General features: G+C 37.2%; 1 long non-coding RNA gene across 10 annotated transcripts in view; it reads right to left on the reverse strand.

Annotated features, from left to right (window-relative positions):
- Positions 1 to 22,887, reverse strand: part of LOC135293788 (uncharacterized) — a 41,875-nt gene that overhangs the window by 17,923 nt on the left and 1,065 nt on the right. For 5 of the 10 annotated variants that reach the window (XR_010355880.1, XR_010355881.1, XR_010355878.1 and 2 more), the window contains exons 2-5: positions 12,597 to 12,737; positions 11,378 to 12,153; positions 6,171 to 6,295; positions 5,637 to 5,737 (exon numbers count right to left, since the gene is read on the reverse strand). This is a non-coding gene — a long non-coding RNA (uncharacterized LOC135293788). Of the gene's footprint in view, positions 1 to 9; positions 4,377 to 5,636; positions 5,753 to 6,170; positions 6,296 to 11,377; positions 12,154 to 12,596; positions 12,738 to 22,887 lie in introns of those variants that run through there. The other 5 variants (XR_010355884.1, XR_010355883.1, XR_010355887.1 and 2 more) reach the window with 4 other exon arrangements.

Here is a 22,887-nt window from a genome sequence, read left to right on the forward strand (position 1 = left end):
AAGGGCAGATTCAAAGCATGCAGTTTTGTGAGGTAATTAAATGTTAATGTAATGGATAATCCTATTTTTACAAGCTACAGAGGAAGACTGCTCATAGACTGTACTCTGAGGTCAACTCCAAAAAAATAATTTTAATGAGGAAGTTCACAAAAGAGGCTTTTAGGACAGCTGCTTTACAAAATTTTCAGACAGAATCATTTCAAAGTATTTTTCATAAAATTAAGAAGAGTCATTTTCAATAACAATGCCCCAGGCTGAGCAAAAATATATGCTCTAGCTAACACTGATGATTGCAAAGTAAAACCTGTTAGCAGAAAGTTGCTTGCAAATAGGACAAGAAATGCCTATTTTCCTATTTTGTCTTCAAACGCAAACAAAAACCCAACAAGTTTTCCAACACTTGGACACATCTGTTGCCTGTCTCCCATTTAGTCTACTTTCAGAGTTTGTATTTTGGTGTCTTATCTCCCTTTTTTTCTTGCAGAAGACTGTTTGCTGAAACTCAGTATTTTGTAAGTAAAGATATCTAAAAAGCATAAGATGCTGCAATAATGACAATGGAGTGCAAAGGCAGCTGTTATTAGCATGGTGTATCAGGCTTGTGCCAAGCCAAGCACATCAGCTCACTTCACTGAGACTTGTAGGGAACTGTGTTTTCAATTGTGCTAACCAGAAGATTAGAAGAACAAAACCCCAGAGATACTCAGCTGGCATCTGGGTGTCTTGTTTTCCTGCCTGCTTGATTTTTATTTTGAGGGAAGAAGGGACATTTAAAGTGAACAAAACACAAGGAAGGTAACTCCAAATGTGACACTCATCCTTTTTCTTTACTTAAATAATGAGAAGCTGATCATCAGCATTTAATTTAGTGACTTTCCTAGTCATAGCAAAGGAAGTTCAAATATGAAGTAAAGTGAAATTTTGGTGAAGCCACAAAGGGATTCCAGTCACATTCTATACCAGGATACTGAAAATCACTTTATTTAATACCATTTAGAAAATAGCACTGATAATCCAACTGTGCATGTTGGTTATTAGCACAAAAAATAATGAATGTGGCAACATGGAAATAGAAGCAGAAGCTATGCTGATTCCATTAGTCACACGTAGGCAGGGTACAGTGCCAGGGCTCACAGAGCCAAAACCAGCTACCCTCTTGTCTCAACAGCTGAGGACATTTGGGTGTCCGTACTTTCCTATAGCCAGACAGTTCTTCATCATGAAGAAGGCTGGTAAGCTTTTCATTAGACCTGATCAACACAAACCCCACAATGCCATTCTGCCTAGTACGGTAGCATTAAGGGAAAAAGTAGAATCCAATCCTAAAATTTGTAAGGACAGAGTTCCCAAGTTTAAATTATGGTGGAACTTCAAGTATTTTACTGTATGCCTTGGGCTACCTGTGCAAGCCTTCCAGCTGATTTTTGATGGGTCCACCTTTTGTCCTAAATCTATCTATACACCTGACACTCTGAAAACTACTATCAAGAAGGACAAATCCTCCTTGATTAAATTTATCAACCATGTTGAATTGTTTATCAGTGCCAGAGACCTACCTGGAAGGTGTTTTTTCTCTAGGTAAGGAAAATACATTCTGAATTCATTTGGTTGGACTATGCAATTTACCAGCTCTATAATGTCCTCTCCCTTGGATTATTCCTTCTTCTCTAACATTAAGAGGAATCACATCCTACAGACCATCGTCAAGTACTACCACTGAATTTTTACCCTTTTACCAAAGTGGTTCCCTTTTTGCACCAGTGGGTGCTAAAGCAATGAGCTCAGTTACAGGGCTGAGCCTCCTTCCTGTTTTAAAGGATTAGGGCTATCTGAGGCTTAATGGTGTCAGACTTACTGAACAAAAGAGTTATCACACTGACCACTGAAACGTCCTGGGCTTGAATGCTGTCTTGGCATGTATTGGAATAGTGTCACAAAAAGAATGTTGAGGTAGACTTATAAGCACAAATTTTCATTTGTGGGGTCTTTGCCTAGTTGCCTCCATTGACTTCAAGGTTGATACCAAGAACTAAAAAGGTTGATGATGGTCTTTCACCAGGCCCTTTCCATAGTTCTGATACTTTCTATTAGAACTCCTTCTGACTGTTCCCACTGACTGGTGAACATTTTGATCAGCTGCAGGTGTTGCATAGACATCTGTTGTCAATCTCTGTGCATGCATATCATTTAGGAATAATTATTGATTATTTGTTATTATTATCTACACTGTTATTTAATAAGTATTGTTTTTCCTCTGAGGTAAATGAAAAGCTTCAAATTAAGGACTATGAGAATGTGGCTATAAAAGAGCCAATTCCACACAGGTAGCAATTACTTCACATGAGAAATCTGGCACAACAATCATTAAATCTCTTAGAATGGTTTGGAATAAAAAGGGTCTTAAATATCACTTAGTTCCAACCCTCCCACCATGGCCAGGAACACCCTCCACTAGACCGGTTGCCCAGAGCCCTGTTCAATCATGTCTTGAACAGGAGGATTTGCAGGTGTTGCATGGTGGGAATAAAAGCACAACAACAGCATGAGAACTACAACAGAAAAAGTTATAATAAAGGGTTGTAGAAAGAAACCATGAGCATTTCAAAGTCTAAGGCACTGAGCAAGGATGATGCTCATAACCAGAGGAAAGTAGATTTTACAAGTGCAGATTTTCTTGGTTGTAAGACAACTGAGAGGTTCGAAAATGGTGAATGTTAGAATACCTCTTACATCAGTTTGATGGTCACTTTTTTATGTTCTGTCTATTCTGTTCTGAATCCACTTACAGAGTATTAAAACATAAGTACATTCCAGGCCACTTGAAGAAACAGATAGTTGACCTAAATTCTACTATTAACTAAGCTGATCTTCTCAGAATTGGAAATGCTGCTCTGCACCTGCAAAAGCAGGGAGTTTTTTCTTCATGACTTTGAATCCTTGCAGATCATTAGTGAATTCAGGGAATATACCATAAAGCTGTTTCTTGTAACACAAAACCCCCACACTTTTCTGAGAAAAAGCTCAGTAAGAAAGGCTACAGCAGGATCCACACATTGTGCACTGTCACTATGGCAAGCCAGGAATCTAAAGGAAAGTGGAAAATATCCTCCTTTCTTGCCTGCAAAGTTCCCTGTCCCTGTAGCAGATGGCTGAGTGCATGCACCATCAGATTGGAGCTTTCTAATAATTTTCCTCTCCATCCAGATTATAGCAAATGGCAGCTATTTCAGCCTTTTTAAAATGTCTGGTTTTGCAGAAGAAAGGGCTCCAAGCTATATTTGCAGAGATCTTTGATAGTTTCAATAATCCAAGTTAAAGAGTGATTTTGATGGCTTTTGGAGCCATTGCCAGAGTTGTCACACAGACTGCAAGAGCAAGGACAAACATGGTGTGGAATTTGTGAAGATTGCCAGAGCTTCAACACTTCTCATCTGATGTAAAGCACAAAGCAGACTCATGGGTTTAGTAAGTGCTGTTAAAGTTTTAAGGGACTGGTCAAAGTGTGTGTATGTCTGTGAAAGCAGAATAAAAATAGAAGAAAAATCTGATTCTATGGAAAACGGAAAGCATGCTTCAAAAGCACAACTAATCCAGTCATTTCAGTCTTCCAGAGCATGGCTTTTCCATCTGCATTTCTCCTAGATACCCCAGCAAGAAACACTAATAATAGCAATTGTTATCCACCATAATAAGAGTAACAATCAAACAACCTGTGCATGGTAACCCTGAACAGGATAAATGAAAATAGAAAAGACTTGCTCTTAAAAAGGCAAAAAATAATCCCTTTAGGCTGAATTCAAACCATATACAGAGACTGCACAGACTCTACATTTTTTGCTATAAAAGAGGTGTTGCTGAAATTGATGGAATTACAGCAACATGAAATCAGCACAAGAAAAAGCATCAAGTGTGTAATGCAAAATGCACAAAGGATGTCATTACTATATAGAATTACAGGCTACACATCTGTGTGGCATCAGGAGCAAACTGGTACCATCCACAGAGGAGCCTTGTGCGTTATGACATACTGATATCCAAGTCAGAAGTAGAACATCATTCATCCCACTGCTCATGCCAGATATCACCCCTTCCTTAATCTGGTAACATTCAGGAACTGAAGATCAAACCACTACATTTCTGTGATGCTACAGCATTTTCAAAATCTTTTGGAAATATTATCTAATTAAGTCCTGCAGAGTCCCAGTGCAGTAGGTAAGAGTTATCTTCATAGTGATGGGAAAAATGTTTAAATACTTGCTCAGAGCTGTTAGTGGGAAAGAAAAATTCCTGATAGAAGAAGAAGCCCTCACAAGGATGGTCTCACTGCTGCTGAATCTGCAGAAGTAGAGTCCTGATGTCATCAAAGTGACATGGCACTGAAGAACACAAATGATTACTAGCTTTTCTAGAACTGCAGAGTCTCATACTTTCAGGCTGTCACATCTTCCGTATCAAGATTATTTAACTTTTTAGACCAGATCAAAGGATATTTTGGAAATGCACAAGCTTCCTTAAGTGGAGTTGCCAGGAAATATATAAGCAACTAAGAAACAATTTTCTCTTCCTTCAAAAGCTCTCCTTTACTGTGCTGAGAAACTGTTCTCATTGTCTAGCAGAAAAAATAACAACTCAAAAAGACCTGATTTCGATCAGCTTGGGATCTTAACACTAACAAAGCAAACAAGAACAGGGAAAACAAATTCACCTTTTCTACCATAACAGTCCTTCTAAATAAACCTCACAGTCCCTGTAAAGACATCTTGCGTGTTACTACTGCAGTAATTTCTTTCCTAAAGAAACACTTTCTTCCTTTATTTGAAAACTCGTGGCAGAATGAAATATTAGACCTTAGCGCTTGAGCACTTGAGAAACAATATGAATTTTGATTGTTCTTATTTCAAAATGAGGATTAATATTTCAGTTTATAGAAATCAACACGACAAAAGGAAAAAGTGGACCTGTCTCAGTGTGGTAGGTAATGTTAGAAAATAAACGTATTTCCTTTTCTTTCACCTATAAATGTAATTGACACCCATCTAATTGTAGACAGTATGTTCAAAACATACTTGTTTCAGTTGTGGTGTCTGCTCCTGTGGTTGTATGTAACACAGATTCACATTGTATATAGAATATACACAGCCAGTTACTTACACTCTCCTGTTATCTGCTGCAGCACAGTTAAGAGCTGGAGCACAGGACATTTTTTTTCTCTCTCTTCAAACAGTTTTGCCAAAAAGCAATTTTTTATAGAGCAAGTAATCCTTGAATTTGCCAGACAGTTTTGATTTTAAATGTCAAGAGAGATGCAAATCCAGAGTTAAAGAAAGAGAGGAAAGATAAAAAGGCAGAAGCGAATAACCTTCTCCAGCTTCCTGATCAGTGCTCCTTGCTGGTGATGGAGCAGTTTGAAAAAGCCCCATTACTTTCTTACCACCATATTGTTTCTGTGCTGCTCTTTTGAATTTCACACTCCCATTTTCTGTTGCTCTCATTTTTTTTTTAGAAATTTCTAAATAAGCAACAAATGTAAATCTGTTTCTCAAGGTAAATCAGAACCATGAGGGTGGAAAGCAGTCACAGACTGTTGCACTTACTCCTTCTGCTCTGTCTACATTTTTTTAATCAATATGGCTTACCATTCTTAAATTCCTGAAGATACTTTTTTTCTTCTTATATTCATCTTTAAAACAGGCTAGAGGCTGCTGACATCATCTGTTCTACAGGCTGCATCTTGACCCTAGTTTTATAAAAGCTGAAATGAAATGTCTGGAATGAAAAGTTTGAGTCTAATAGTCGTGTTCCCCCATTTCAGGTACTTAACCTTCATTTCAGGCAAATGTATATAACCTGTTCCCTCTGTCATACATTAGTCATTTGTTTGAGATGACCAGGCAGTTTAGAAAACGTCTGAAAACACAAAAGGCTTGAAATGCACATAAACAAAAGGTGGGGGGGGGGGGGGTGGTTCATAGCTTTAAACCTTTCAAATTTCACAAATTTTGATTAGTACAACTATAAAGAAAATCACAAAGCCTACAGTAGTGGATGCCAGATGCATGTCTGCTGAGGTCACACTTCTTAATAGTTTGCAGTGTACTTTCTCTGTGCCCTGAGTGCTCCAGTTCAAAGCTGATTCTTAGAAAGCCTTTCTCAGATAACAAAAGACTTACTTTTCAGAAATTTAGACAAATCATCAGTCCCTTGCTCCAAATGCTTCTGGAAAACCATCAGAAGGGCTAAGGAAGCCCATGTCATGGCACATGTGATGAGTGGATGGCAGGGAGTAACTGCAAAACTGAAGGAGAGAGTTGATAAACAAGTCATAGTGATCTACACACAAAAAAAAAAAAAAAAAAAAAAAAATTAGGAGGCTGTTGTTGAAGTCTTCTCATTTAGGTGTTTTTTAGGTTTTTTGGGTTTTTTTGCTTTTGACACCTCTAGGAACTGCTGTCTATAATTTCATCTCCATCTCTAAGCAGAGAAGACTCACATGTCAATGTACATGATTCTCAGCAAAAAAAATATCTTGTCCCACTTCTTAGCATTTTTCATATTGGAACAATCAAATCATTAATAACATCACACAGTGTTCCTCACTCTTTGAGTTTTCCCATCAAAGAGCCTTGTTTGTTTCTTTTTTCTTCTACATAGATAGAAATTGCAACCAGTATGTGTACTGGTCATCCTTTGGAAAAGGGAACAATCACCTCTACCCTTTCTTCTTTGTATCTAGAATGTCCTTTGGGGCAGGGCTGCCAGCCACCACTCCAGGCCCCATAATAGATCTTATTTTTTCTCTCTATCATGCTTTTAAAACTCTCTAGCTTTCAAATTCATGTAATGGTTTTACAGCATTTACTGAATTGTGAGTATGTGGGTTAAAAGCTATATACCATAGTCCTATTTTTAGTTATAATAGTTATAGTGAACTCAATTTTATGATAAATAATTATGTCTTCCCAGTGGAGAGGTTTCAGTTGCCTTCCAGCCAGTCTTTCTCAGGCAGATCCTTAGTCTGAGCCTACTCACTTATGAAACTTAAGTCTTGGAAATAAGATGCAAACTGTTATAAAAATTTTTAAATCTGTAAGCAGTAGCCCAAACTCAGTATGAAGTGCTTTGGTATATAAGGAAGGAAGTAGGTAAATATCTCCTTCCAGTCCACGAAATAAAGTTTGGCATACATGAGGCACAGCAAACACAACTCTAAAAGCTCTATATCTTCAGAATACCAGATCACCAGAAGTAATTAACTGTTTATCACATAGCAGGAGGGGTTATTACAGAGCACCAGCTCTACTATAAGCATTCACACATGCTTCCCAAAATCTCAGCTTGTAGCACACAAAAAAAGAAAGTGACCTTCAGGTCAGAAGCAAATTGCTGTTATACATCACCAAGGACGGCATGTCAAGTACCATATTTATGTGTGAAGTGGAAAGGAATTAATGAACAGAATTCAGACAGTGTATGTTCTCTGGAGCAATACAAATGAATGATGTCTTGCAACAATTATTGAGCCAGACCTATTCAGATAGGAATTACTAATATATTAACATGGTAAATGATTTGTTAACCATCATGACTTTAAAATCCATAACAAAAAGTTTGTATTATTTTATTCTGAGGCTTTTAGCAAGCTTTTCACTTTTCAAATAAACAATCAGTTGTGAAGAGGCTGTTCAGCTATCATGGGCATTATACTCAGTGCTCAAACTTTGGACTGCTAATGAAATATCTAATGTTATATAACAAGTTCCTCAGTATTTTGCATGAGGTTGACATAAATAATTCATGCCTGAATGTTCAATTGTCAGTGCAAATGACACTCAGTGTCTGCTTAGTTTTACCACTTGATTTTTTTTTTTTAATTCTGAATAACCTGTTCTTTATTGCAGGCCAGAATTTTGTCACTCTTGCCCCTATTCACAGAACTTTCTACACAGATAAATCTAATCAGTATCAGTGATGAACAAATTTAGCAAAACACAAGAAAAAGGCATCCTTAATAGGAATAAACCCTGTAAGAAATGTCCTAAAAAACTCTAGCACTGAACCATCTTAGCAATTTGGAAAGAAACTATTTACAGTTTTAGGTACCTACTTTCAGAGCACCTAGCAAAGTGACTTCCCTCTAGTGCTGCCTCAAGGAGAAGAGAATACATTTTACTTTTTTTTAAATATATTTTTAACAGATACATTTACAGATACATTTTTACAGATACATTTTACATTTACATTTTAATACATTTTTTTTAACAGATAGAAAAATACTATGCAGGCCTGTGTTTGTGTAGACTGAGTACAAAATTAACTTTGTGTTCTTTTTTTTTTAACTGAGAAGGGAAAACTTTTAGGCAAAGCTAAATTGCCAGTCATTCCTAGAGCAAGTAACCAGTAGAGGATAAAACTGGGTGTTAAAAGTGTGGTGGTGGGTACCACTCAGTATCAAGCCATATGTGCAGTTGTTATTATAATTTCCCTCTCTTTCTCTATTTCCTCAACTGCAAATGCTCATTTTAGTAAGACAAACACAGACCATTGACATTTATGCTGAGATAAGTTAAAACCTATGCTGTGCTTTTGTGAAATGATGTGTGAAAAATCAAAAGACCAAGTTTGTAAAGTAATTTCACAAGAAACAAATGTGAGATTGCTTTATAAAATCATCAAGAAACCAGGTATAAAAAATACCATAGACATAATAGAATGAAATTCCTCAAGAACAATGGAGAGCTAGGTATTTTGGAAGTAAAGAGCATGGTATTTTTTTGAGCCTCCAGTGATCATAAGTTGAAACTGAAGTTGTCTGCATGTGAGAAAACAATCAAATATCAGGTCAACAGCTCCCACCTCTCAAAATAGCATCTGAATCAAGCAGCTCCTGCTGACTGGAATCTTTTGTGCAGTTCTGGGAATTTTTGTGCATTGTGTGAGAAGTTTATGAGAGAGAGATTCTGGAATAATCTAGTGCCTGCCTAAACTTTCGGTGATTTGCCTTCATGCACCTCCAAGGTAATGAAGCGTGAGTTCAAAAGGTCCGATTTTACACAAGTCAGCATGGAAGACAAGAGGGAAACTTTCCATTTGAAGCTCTGTTTTTCAGAGCCGTTTATATATGAATGGTTCCAAAGAAAATAAACAAAAAAAAAATTCAACTTAATTTAATTGTGAAGGTTGTCAACAATTGCTGCAGCTGAAGGGGCTTCAAACACAGTGGACCTGGCTGCATTATCAAGTATAAACTGTTTCTGTTTGTTTGCTTTGTCCCCTGGATATGTACAAATGTGACTTTCTGGTGAAACATTCTTCCTGACACAGAGAAAAGTGAGAATCAATCCTTCAACAGACTATGAAAAAAAATCAATATTTTTCAACAAATCTGACACTTACTTATGGAGCTGTAAAAGGATTAAATAAGTGGTAATATTTTTCTTGACTTTTACATGACTTCCATGAATTGTAAAGCATACGGCTGCTATATGCATGATGCCAAGTGCTCTGCCAATAAAATTCCCCTAATAATGAAGAACTTTCTCAAAGATTCAAATGCTTTGTGTACTCTCAGGAATTATTTTATTTGCTAGGCAAAGTTTCCTCCCTGCCTTCAAGAAGTTTTCACTCCTTCTGTAATATTAATGAGATTCTTTCCTGTGTTCATTTTAAAATCTGGAAGGAAAGAGCATTTCTGATCTAATCTTTTGGCACCTGAACATCTAATTAAAAGACTCTCATAGCTCTCAAAAAAAAGCATTAGCTTTGGCAAGTACCCCAGCACACTCAGGAAATCACAAAGAAAATATCCTGCTATAGACTTCTGTTTACTAAAACTATAAGGCAGACATCATTACCTTGCTTACTCTTGGTTTTCAGTGCTTTTAATTTTTTCACTGCTGCAAAATAGGGAACTCAGCTGTTATATATGACTAGAGTATACATTGTTCCAGATGTCATACAGAGAACACATACATTTGATGGAAGTGGAGTCATCCCCTGAGCTAGAGTGTCCTCAGTCATCAATATCATCAGTAAACCTAAATAAGTGAACCCAGAAAGTATCTTCACATTATCTTTCTGTGCAGTCTGGTCTGCCAGACTACTTGAACTGTCCATAATTGTGCACCATCACTGACAACTACATTCGTGTAAAGAATTTTTAAGTCTGTCTGGATCAGTGGCATAGGTCCTACATAAAAACTCTACCCATGAGGGTCACAGTCTTTCCCACAGTAATAAGAAATATGTCTGAACTCAGTTAATTACTCTGAAGAATGCTGACTTCCCTCTGTGCATTTCCACTGACACCAAATGAATACTGTTATTCTACATTAGCCTGTGAGAATGCCCCATCTTCAGATGGAGGAACTTTAGTGGCAGGTAGGTAGCAAGACTCTCAAAGCTGTATAGGGACATTTGTAGGCACATAGCATCCTTAGCAGAAGTCAGTAGATGTTTCATTTGAACAATTTTTTCTTTGTTCTACTTTCTGGCACAAGGAAGTGTGGCATGTAAGCAGTTAAATTATTTTGCCTTCTCCCCCACTCCCCTTTGTCACCTAACTTTTTTTAAAGATTTTGAACTGAAACTACAAATTTTTCATTATGCTGAGTCTTTCCTATAAGAAAGATTTAGGCTAATTCCAAAACAAGACTCAAGGGAGAATGGTTCCTATAGACTAATCACAACCTCAGGGAATTGGCATATCTGTCTTGCATGTTACTATGCCCCACAGATGCAATTATCTCACACCAGCTGCACAATTTATTGTGACTGTTAATGAAGGACTAATACATGTGCAGAATTATACAGTTAAATCCAAAAGCAGAGTCACATATTAAAGACCAGCAACATTTACAGGTAATTATTGAACTAATCAAAATATATTTTTCTGTAGACCTGGAGACCTCATTTATGCAATGAATGATGATACCTCTGTAATTTTACTTGTGTAAGCAAGGATGCAGAATCAGGTCCCAACTAACCAACTAGAAGCACCAACTGTAGCAGCATGCAGAAGTTGCAATTTAATGAAGTGTCAGTTATAAACTGCCAATTTAAAATGGATTAGGTAGTCAGATTTACAATAAAAATCCCCTCTGGGGAGAATCTTGGCCTACTTAATTCATAGGCATGGAAACAATTAAATTGTAAAATAACTCTGCATAAAGAAATAATTGGAGAAATTGTTCCTGATATACTTTCTGCAAAATATTAAAAGTTTCAGTTTTAAAAATATTTATGTAAATATAAGAACTGGAAAAGTCCCAAAATTCAATTGCAGTATAAAATAAAAGGTTTAATGTGTCAGTACTCAGCTTCTCATACAAAACAAAGCATGCAAATTTATCATAAAAAATTTTGCCATTTTCTTCTTTACCTCCAAACTTTCCATTGGCTTTCAAATTTCCTTAGTCTAATTCTTCTACCACCTCTGTCCCCTCCTTTCTGCCACCCTTCCAGTAAGCACCTGCATGCATTCTCATAACAATGATGACAGTAATGCTACAATAATGGAGTAAGTTAAGTAAATACAAATTGTTCCCAGCTATTGGTGAGAGAAGGATAAATAACCTCTATTTCTGAAATGTACTGTCTCTAGTCTGCATGAACTGGCACACATACATATACATGCACAATTACACCTATATGAAGTCAGAACTGCAAAGCCAGGAAATTGATTTAAAAACTTTGGGACCTGAAATATTGGTTGCATTTCTCTGGCACTTGGATGTTTCAAATACCTTTACAGGAAAGAAAAATCAGAGAAAAGACTAAAATGTTCCTGATGTTAATTAAACAGAAGTCTACTACTGCTTTTTTAATACTCAGACAAAATTCCTTGGACCATGTAATTTATCTGAAAAATGAGCAATGTTCAATTTACTCATATTAATTTTCCCAATGTATAAAAACACAATAAATGTATTACAGAATAAATAAAGATTTGGTAATCTCAAGATTCCACGTGTTTTGGTTTTGGTTTTTTTTATGGATCACTTTCATGGACTTCTGGGCTGTAGGCTGTTTCACAAACTACACTTCTAGATGCCACAGACTTCAAGGCTGCCATAGACTAGATGGCAAGACATGCAACAGGAATAAGCTCTGTAGAATACATGGCATTTGATGTTCCATTTCAGACCATCCTTCATCCTGGAATCAAATGCAGATAGATATCAAGAGTCCTTCACAACATGATATTCAAACAGAATCCTAAAAACATAGATGTTTGAAGTGGATCTTCTGGAGGTAGCAATTTCCATACGTAATTTTTCAATGAGTAACCTGTTTCAATCGGTCACCACATATGCACTGTCTCCACTTGCAGCAAAAAAAAAATCTACTGATGCTTGCTGAATTGTTTAAGACATGAGATTTTTAAGAGATAGGGTAGTGCAGAATACAGCTTGAATCCAAGAAAGTCAGTCTTAAACAGGTACCTGTGTAAATTTAATTATTCCATTTGAAAAGACACCAAGTGCAGTACCAAAAGGCAGCAGATTGAATGAAGGACATCTTTTTAGTCCAATACTACCAAAAAAGATACAATATAAAAATTTTAAAAAATTAATTTATGGCACTAATTTTTAAACTACCAGTCTTTTCTGGGCACTCATTTAGCATGTGAAGTAACAGATCACATCCATCCTCTTCTTCAATAGTAGATGTTTTGAGTAGAGGAACTCCATATGTCTTGACCTTTAGGCTTCATCCAAAATTCTACAGATTATTTTGAGCTGTGGAAACAAATAGTAAAGTTTCCTCATTTCTACCTCTGAAGGTATTCTGCTGTGTAGAAGGAAACCCTCAAATTTACCAGGACAGAGACAGTGAAAAGGGGGGGCGTGATTCTCAGCCTCAGTGGAAGAACTCTGATCTCCAGTTTCTGTTTCACATCCTGTTTTATTTGTCTGATTCACAGACAAATAAATGAGCTTCACATTTTTTAATGCGAACTACAAAACTGGTTCACTGGTTTGACTTTGTTTGGAAAGCATTTTTGAAGTTCTACAGTTTTGCTGTTGGCAGAGCTGACCTCATTAACACCATCATTGTTCATGTTGGCAAGTGGTTAAAGTTCACTTTTTGTTAAATGCATCAGTCTGCTCACCCAACCATAAAAAATAAAAATTTAAAAAACACCAAAGCTATACCCAAAGATGTTATTGAATTTAACAAAAAAGCAAAACAATATAATGAAGCATCCAAATAAACATAATATAATTTTAATTTGAATCTACATTTGCAATGCCAGTGCTTTACCTGAAAAACCTGTATAACTTACCAGAGCTAAAAACTCCATGAAAATGGACAGGTTCTGACACTAATGGTTTAAAAACTGATTGCAATAAACAATGAGAAATTCCTCTGAAATCCAGGACAATGTATTACAAGCAGTTGTACAGCTTCATAAGCCAGAAAGAAGCCATACCTTCCAAATGGAAGGTAATGCTGGTGGAAGCTTTCTGTCACTGGAATGAACAGCATCTATCTGTGTGTGAAATTCCTAACATCTACAAAATTTTCAGCCTGTACCTCTTAGCCAGTGCTGTCTGCAGGTGATGAAGGAAAAGGGGAAGAAAACAATCTTGTGGGTGTTAAAATCTTGCCTGAACCTTTTTAGAATAATGCATTTCTAGAAGAAAATCCTGCAACTTTACAAATCTAGCCTTACCCATCTTTGAAAAACAGGTATCTTAGGGGAAGTTCATGTTTGCAGCCATCAGTTTGAACTGTGAGGATAGTTTGAACACCATCCTCACAGAGATCCACAAACACAGGGACACAAACACCATGGCCACTGTCAGGCTGACAAGTAACTTGTCAATCAAAACCGGCCAAGCGAGAGGTGACACCAGGCTGTCAGAGCTGGTTCCAGGCAGCAGGAGAAGGCTGCATCTTGCACAGAAGGACCTGAAATATTACTATAATGAAGGAGTTCAAAGTGGGGCAGGACTCATGACACAGGATAGCACAGGCAAAATTACAAGCAATGCAGCTACACAGGAAAACATAGTATAGTGAAGAGACACCTGAGCTAGCAAAAACCTGCAATAGTGAGTGGCAACATTGCAGCTGAACTTCCCACAGACCTCAGCAGAGCAGATCTGGGCACACAGGCACTAGCATTCAGTAGTGGGAAGTGCTCAGCTGCATGTAGTGCTGCAGTAAATGATTCACAGATCTGTCTCAGATCTCTGTTAGCTCAAACATTTCCATTTCATGTGTAGACACAGGTGGGGAGATTAAATAAATATCCATTTAGATTTGCCTTCAGACATGCAACTCTTGTTTCTTTCATTAAACTGTGAGGAGAATAGTAAAATAAACTAATCCAGAGGAAATAAAATTGCTCAGAGGAATAATTATAGCAACTTTCACCTCAACAGCTGGGTCACTGGTTCAAAATCATTCAAATCACTTGTGACTGAAAGTCATTACCAGTTGACTCCACTCAATGAGCTTGTGCTTCAGGTCAGAGTAATAATTACTGCAGGACTAAAACCACCATTAGTGGCTCCATTAGTAAGGAGAGAGAGGAAAAGAGCAAGAGAGAAGTAGCAGTCTCAGTCTCATTAGTGCTGCTTTTCTACCAAGAATGAGAGGAGAAAATACTTAGAGGAATCCTGCACTGCTGAGGCCTGATTTATCTGCCCAAACAAAGCACCATTTGCAATACTCCAGGATATCACACCTGCACTGCATCTGCATCTCCAGAAGGACACAGGTCCCCTTTGGATTTTACCTGTCACATCTACCAGTGGTGTGCAGATATGATAAATAGGCAGCCTCACCTTGGCCCTAACACTTCATGTCCATCTGGAGACAGATGAGTTCTGCCCTTTTTATTCCACCCTCCCTCCAGTGCTTCCCAATAGAAACTCCATCTTCAAAAACTATTGTGTTATTAATAAATTGAAGTCTTCCCTTGCCCCCATTTTTTGTCTTTGACAACTAAAAAAACCCCAAACAGATATTGGGAAATACTGTCAGAAAATACATGCATATAAATGATGAAAAACAGGTATCTAGCAGACATCCACCTGGAGACCCATTACACTAAAGATTCCTTATAGCCTGATAGCTGCTGTTTAACACCAGCAATTTATCTATATCTGGGGGGTTATTTTCTTTATAGGAAGTGATATCTGAGCATTTCTGTATCAGAGAAACAAACTGAATAAGCTGAGCAGAGGAGCTGGTCTAGGAAGAGTAGCCAGGCTAGGAGTGAGATTTATGACAGCTCAGTGTGGCTGGACATGCTGATGGTTCTCTGGTACATGAACTACAGTGTAATACAGCTGAGCTAGAATGTTTAAATCCACTGTTCTGTCAAGTCAGTGATAGACACTGATGAGGCCAGGTGAAAAGAAAAGTACAGATTTACATCAGATGAAAAGAAAACCACGGTGGAAAACAGAACCTTTAAGAGATGTGCTTTTTGTTTTCAAAAGGAGCTCTGTGAAAATACCAAATATTAATGACCGTGAATCCAGACGGCTACGAATAGAAAGCAGTGTTTTAAAAACAGGGACAAATGTGTTAATACTGCATTAAAGATTTGTTTCAGAACATCTCTCTTTGTAGTAATTTCTGGTAGTTTTTAAAAATACATTTGCTTATATGGCTGGATTCTTTATACCCAGATACCATTCATAATAACATGCAATCATAATAACAGGATGGCCTTATTAACATTCCATATTTAAAAGATCAGCTGACATGTTCAATTGGGTCTTTTAATATTGTAACAGTTTTTCTAATGGTTGCTATTTTAATTTCTCTGTCTCTTTTAAAGTATCACTCTCTTAAATATTTATGTCTCTCTTTAAGCACAGTGTTTTAATCCAACATCAATTCCTTAGATTTTAAAAGAAGGTTATTACAACACATCAAACATATGGGCTCATTTCTGCTCCCAGTATACATAAAATTAGTCAAAACAAAACACTACCTATTCATTACCAAAACATGTGGTTCAGTCAGTAATTTTTGCTCAGAAGTATCGTGGGACTAATTTAGCAAGAACAATACTTTTTTTTCCTCACTTTTATCTCTGTAGATCACACAGCAGAAGCCAGAATTGAAAGATGAAGTTCACTGTCTCTTCCTCACTCTGTCCCTCACTTATATTTCATTCAAGGTTGTCTCCACTTTCAAGACAACAATTGCTTTCAGAGATTGGGAAATCTATTTTCAAAATTTATAGTACCTTTTGGAATTACAGAAACAGATAAATCTTGCAACACTGGTGGAAGCAAAATCTTCAAACTATATAGGCAGAGTGTTGAAAAACTGAGATAATTCCAGAGTTTTTCTCACAATAAAGATTTTTTTTCCTGTTTCTATAGAAAGCGGGGGCGGGGGGGAAGCCTAGGGGAGCATGTAAGTTTAATTCCTGACCTTCTGTTAGAACAGAGAGCACATTTGCTTTCCAAAGAATAAATTCAAGCACTGAGCTTGGGACCATCAGTGAGTGGCTCCCTCTCCCCTGGCTCTGTTTTGGGGCACCAGGCAAAAATGCCTTCATTACAATGTCCAGGGACATTTCAAGGTATAACTTGCTCCCAAGATCTCACAATATAGTTATAAAGACATACATTGGTTTTGCCACCTTCTATCCATGCAGCCTTCAATTGCTACCCTAGCAGGCTCTGCACTGCAATTATAGAGTAACTCTGATAAGAGAAAATCAAAAACAAAAATGAGTCCTAACATGGCCAGATTTAAAATAAAAATGTTTTAGCATGCACACCTGTATGTGTTCTATTTACTCATATTTTTTCACAAGATTTTCTGAGTAAAAAGAATTTTAGGATTGTGTTGCTGGGGAAACTGAAATGATGGTGTAATTGTCTGAGAAAGTGTGAAACGTAGAATTAACACCACTGAATTGAATTTAATAACACTGTGCAACATCAGACCTAGCCTTAAATCAATATTTAATTTTCTCAACCATATTACAGATTAGTTGTAGCCATTATATCTCCAGGGAATACCAACCACTCCACAGAGGGTCAGTCTACCCAAGTACTATTTTGCAGGATGTTCTAATGGATAGATGACAAAATATTCTTTCAGAGTTTGTAACCTCAGCTTCCATAAATATTTTGGTTTTTTCATCCTTAATGTTCTTCTGTATTTAGTTTTACCCACTTAAGCTCAGTGATACTTATGATATATTACACTATTATTTCTTAAACTAGACAAAACATAACCCACCTTTGGAAGGCAATAAAAATAATAATCACTAATGTGAGTGCATAAAAATAAGGTTCTACAACCATGCTTTCAAGAAGGCTACTTTCAAATAAAAGTCAGATCTGAGCTTTAGATTACTTACAGCAAAAATCTGCTGCTCAAAGTTCTTCATTATTATATTTAAATCCAGTTTTTACTTGGAAGTACCCCACAAGCACAAGAAAAATGAAATTGCATGGACCTTAAATTGCATGCACTTTGACCCTTGCCTTGAAAAGAATTTGTGAAAATATTTTGTGGCAGCAGCAGAGATGCCATTCCCTGGATGGTGTTCTGCTGCTGCAGGTGCAGGCATAGCAGAGAGCACTGTCACATACCAGGGCAGCAGCAGGTCACACTAGGGGTGTCATCAGCAGCAGGTGCTTGTGCAAATTGCTGCCAGGCCTGGGATCCTCCAATTAACTGCATCAAATTCGTAGGGTCCTCGAGAAGAGAACTGTGACAGCTTGATTCTACAGCTCAGTTCTCTGCTGCTACACAAGGAGAGGCTCATCCATCACATCACTTGGCACACAGGTGTGCATCCAAGAGTCTGTTCAGGCTGTGCCCCAGGGCACAACCTCACAGGCTCCCACGTATTTGACAGAATTGTGCTGGTACAAAGCGAGCCAGTGATGATAGACTCAAATGGACACAAGATTGGCCAAGGTGAGAAGTGTAGCATCTGCAATTAAGCAGCTTGAGGCTGGGAGTGGAATTTTCCCTGCTTATAGCCCTTTCTGAATGTGAACAAAGTTATTTCATCTTCAGGGATTCATAGATTTGTTAAATTATTCTTGCATAAGCAAACAGAAACACTTATGTAAAATGCTTGGTGCTGCAAAGAGCAATGATTTCACTCAGTCAACAACATCATAAACTGGCAGAAAAATGTAGAATCAGGTTATTTCCTGGCAGAAGATAAATTTTACAGTGTTCTCTTTGCCAGTAGGATGAGTTTATACATAAGAGCTAACTTGCAACTTAGTGTATTCTGCAAAAGAAAGCCTCATATCTGCCATAGAGTTTTGACCAACAGCAATCAACCAGCATTAAATTATTGGGAATTCTCTTCTCATGTCAGAAAAGGAGCCTTTCCTTTTTAGATTATACTTGATTTTTATCAACCAGCAATTTGTGAAGTGCCTGATAGAGACATTTAAAAATTTCTTGGCAAGTATATGTTTCATGAACCTAAAAGTCAGGGATATAATAAAATGTTCAGGGATCATTGATGGAGTTGTATGCAGAGATTGCACTGTACATACTGGTTTATCTGTAACTGTTGGACATGCAGATTAGTCCCTTATTTGCATAATCTATAAAATTATCCTAGAAGAAAAGTATTCCAAATTGTCAACAAAAAAGACTTTGGTTCTCCCTCAGTTTGGCAAGAAATGAAGAAAGGAATTATAAAAGAGCAGATGGTAGAAGAGATACATCAACATGTTTTACGCAACAGCAAAGGAAGATGGGAATCTTGTAGGAACAAAATATGCTTTATGTGCTTAAAAGTTATAAGCAAGGGAGATCTGTAATTCAATATATGAGAAAATGTAAGCTTCCAGGACAGAGAAATAAGCAGATATTTTTCTGGATTTCTTTCTACTGTTGAAAATAATGAAAAACAATCTATAGGATTTACTGTCTTTGACTATAAGAAAATATTTACTCATGCTACATTTACTATTAATATTCAATAATTAGCAAACAATCTTTGAGTAACCGTGAGAGAAGCTGGTGATATTTCTACAACAGAGCACAGCATCTGTGAGAGGTCCTACAGCCTCAAGAGACAGATTTCAGAACTGGAAAAATTATGGATAGTGCACATGTGCGTGGAAAAGTTTTTAAGATTAAGACACAGGATACTGAGTGCAATTGTTCACATTCAGGTGAGTCTGAGTGAAAGGATGCTCCTCTTCCACATGCCTGAAAATTTACATCCAAAGTCATTTTAGTGTTGGCAACAGCATGACCTCAGTGGAACACAGTCCTCATTTACTGTATTTAAATATTGTAGCTCAGGGATTTTTCTTAAATATTCATTGTTTGTTCAACCAAATTATTATTTATGGAATTTACTGAGGTTTTCATGCCTCAAGAATTTGGTTTTTTCCCAGCTATACTGTGCTATGTTATGTGCAAAGCAAATGGATAATCTCTACAGCTTCAATCTCAAACACTTAAGCATACAAAAGAAACATGAAACCACACATCCCCAGTATTATAATTCAAAAAGGAATCAACATACTTCTTGCACTGCTGGGACTCCTGGTTAACAGTAGTAATATTGGGTCAAAAAGAACTGAGATTACATCCTGTCATGCAAAAAATTACTTTCTATCGTAGATTAATTATGTTTGAAATTTTAGGTTTTTGTGTTTTTTACATTTTTAAACCTAGAAACAATTAGCACCACAGAGAAGAAACAATTTCAAGGCACTCAGTATTTATGACACTAAATTGTTGGAAGTCAATATTCTTCCTGGGTAATGGGCATTAAATATATGTTTGAAAACATGTTGCAAACCACTTGAATGAAGAATACCAAAATTCATTTATTCTACACAGACATGACTAGAAAAATTCCAGCCTTCACCAAGACATTGAGGAAGGATGTTCATTATAGTTAATATATGACCTCAGCAACATTGATATGTATACAAGAAATGTGTCCTTTTAAGAGAAGATATTTTGTCACGCTTCCACACCCACATTAAATAATGAGATAGGCAAACTAGACAGAGAAACTAGAAAAGAGACTTTAAGTGTCCATTCTGTTTATTTCAAGCAGTACACTTAAAACCTAAGACTATGCCAATCCAAACACACAGAAGTACCTGGAGGGTTTTCAGAGAAATAGGGCCAGAACAAACCACATACCAGATCAACATTTCAACTGGAATAAATGTTCTTCAGTATCTTTGAAAACAGATGCTTGACTCTGAACATCTGAAAGCATCATACACAGACACAACATCCACCTGGACATTTCCATACTGAAAAGTCCTAATCATCTTGCTCATTCTGGCTTGCTTTGTAGATTTTGGACGTAGCTGAACACACTGTTTTTCATTTTTCCACAGTGGAAATTAACAACTCAAGAACCCAATTATAATACTAACTTGAGGGTAGTTTTTATTTATAAGGTAATATGCATAATCTGGACTAATAGATTCCGTGGCTGAAGGACAAGGACTTTATTAGCCCAAGATACAGTTATTACAGGTTATTATACTCAATGTTTAATTAAATATTGAAATCTTAAAAGACAGATGTGGGAGGAAGTTTGCTTTCTTTCTTTACCCTCCTTCAGCCATGCCCTTTACTCTCTTTATGCACTTCCTTCTTTTTATACCATATCAATTTTACATTACCTTCTGATCTTTTGTGTGCAGTTTCTTTTTATTTCCACAGACTTTGGTGACAGCTGAAAAGGGACTTTAAACTGTATCTTTCAAAGTGAAAAACACTTTGAAAACCCAGAGAATTGTAGTTTTTTTACCTGAATTTGTAGATACTAATAGACAATTGAGGTGTTTGAATATTCACAGTAAAGCACCATAGAAAAAATCATTATGGGATTAGAAGAACAGGAGCATGGAAAGAGGTGGGCTTGTAGGAAGGTAGATGACATATATAACCTAATCCCAGTCCTTGCCAGTGAAGGTGCAGGACAATTTCTATAACTAGGCCTAGCTGCATGCCCAGTTTTAGAAGGCCATCATTAGATGAGATGGATCCCATCTCTGCTAAGAGTCATTCTTGGACTCCATTCCCTTGAACTGTAACAAATATCGCCTCAAATTCTCCCTTAATATACAGCAGATGAAATGCAAGCAATTGAACCTAGTGTGTTTAGCAGAACTCTCAAGTAATGGCTGTGCTGGAAGTTGCTTAGGAAATTGTTATCAAACATGAGAGAGCTCAGCTTCAGGAGCTGTATGTGGAGCACATCAAATTAACATTAATGATGAAAGCTGATGAAAGAGTTGAAAGTCAGCTGGCAATTATTCTCCTGGAGATGGAGATAGCACAGCTTTCCTCTTTTTTGTTACAAGGTCACAAGCATCACCCCGCCGATGAAGACAAAGGGTCCAGCAATATAGTGGAACAAAGTGTTAACCAAAGACACCAAGGGGCTGATCATAGATGACTATATCACCATTGTGCTTATCAGCATTATTTAAGAAATAAAAATCTAGCACCAAAACCAACTGAGATCTGTTTTCCTTCCACTGCTGGAATGCTGATATTTCCACAGGAATAAGAAAATGTGTTCCTGCCAGTGGCTCAGTAGGCTTTCCAAGATGAAAAATATTTTTGTATCCTCATGACCCTTTGAGCACATGCTGATATCCAACTCAAGTCTCTGGCAGCTGCAGAGATTTAATATCTCTCAAGATAACAGTCTGTTGTCAGCAAGATCAGTAATTTATAAAAGGAAGATATGTTTCAAAAATGCTATGGAAAACTGAATATTAATAGGAGTCATGTACGCAATTTTCAAGTTTGAGCCAATTTACTCTCTAAAATGGCGCATGAAAAAGCAAGTGAAAAATAAGGCAGAAAATGGATTTCACCTTATCTTCATTCACTCATTCATGACACCCTCATTCTGAACTCACCTGATCTGAGAGAAACTACTCAAACATAACAGTATGGTATAATGTCTCATGAACAGCACTCTGAGCTCATACAAATGAAGGCAACAGAACCTCCAAACAGAAGTGAATTTCACTGTTTGAAATGGTGAAGACATGCATGGTGCATCAGCACAGCATCTGTGGAGCCGTACTCTGGAAGATACATGGAACAAACACTAAACATGATACAGGTTCCCAGTAGTACCACAACCAGGAAAGATTGAAAAATTATGTTTCAGATTAATTCCAAAGAAGAGCTTAAATAGATATACAAGAGAGATTGAAATGGGCTTTGCAAATGAGGCTGCTGCCACAAACACCTTGAGCAAGCATCTCTGAAAATGAAACTTTAAGTTTGGAAGTGATCAAGAGTTGAAGAAAATTCTCACATTCAAACCAAATATTGAAAGGAAAACTTTTACTAGATAGAAACTTCTCCAATTTGTCTAAGCTGGATTTTAACAACCTCCTCTACTCCTCAACACAATTATATTTCCACTGAAGAATTGGCTCTAGGTAGCCCAGCCCCTAGGTAGGGTTCTTTTCTTTTCTTTTCCTCTTTTCTCTTTTTCTTTTTCTTTCCTTTCCTTTCCTTTCCTTTCCTTTCCTTTCCTTTCCTTTCCTTTCCTTTCCTTTCCTTTCCTTTCCTTTCCTTTCCTTTCCTTTCCTTTCCTTTCCTTTCCTTTCCTTTCCTTTCCTTTCCTTTCCTTTTCCTATTTCACTCATCTGTATCCACACCCATTCTACATCCCCTCCTCCACTTTTAGAGCACTGAAAACTCTCTGCAGCTAGCATTACTCACTCTACACATACACCTTGACAGGTGAGCTGTAAAATAAAACTATCTTATCAGAAATCTTCCCAGTTACCCACAGCTGTCACACGTGTGAGTGAGCCTGTGCTTTTAATACTGTTTCCTTTCTCTTTGAGTGAGGAGCCTTATTCTGAACAGAGCACTCTCCTTTCCACCTGACCCAGATTCACCCACACTGAAAGC

This window comes from Passer domesticus, chromosome 2 (assembly GCF_036417665.1).
Source record: "Passer domesticus isolate bPasDom1 chromosome 2, bPasDom1.hap1, whole genome shotgun sequence".
Classification (NCBI taxonomy): domain Eukaryota; kingdom Metazoa; phylum Chordata; class Aves; order Passeriformes; family Passeridae; genus Passer; species Passer domesticus.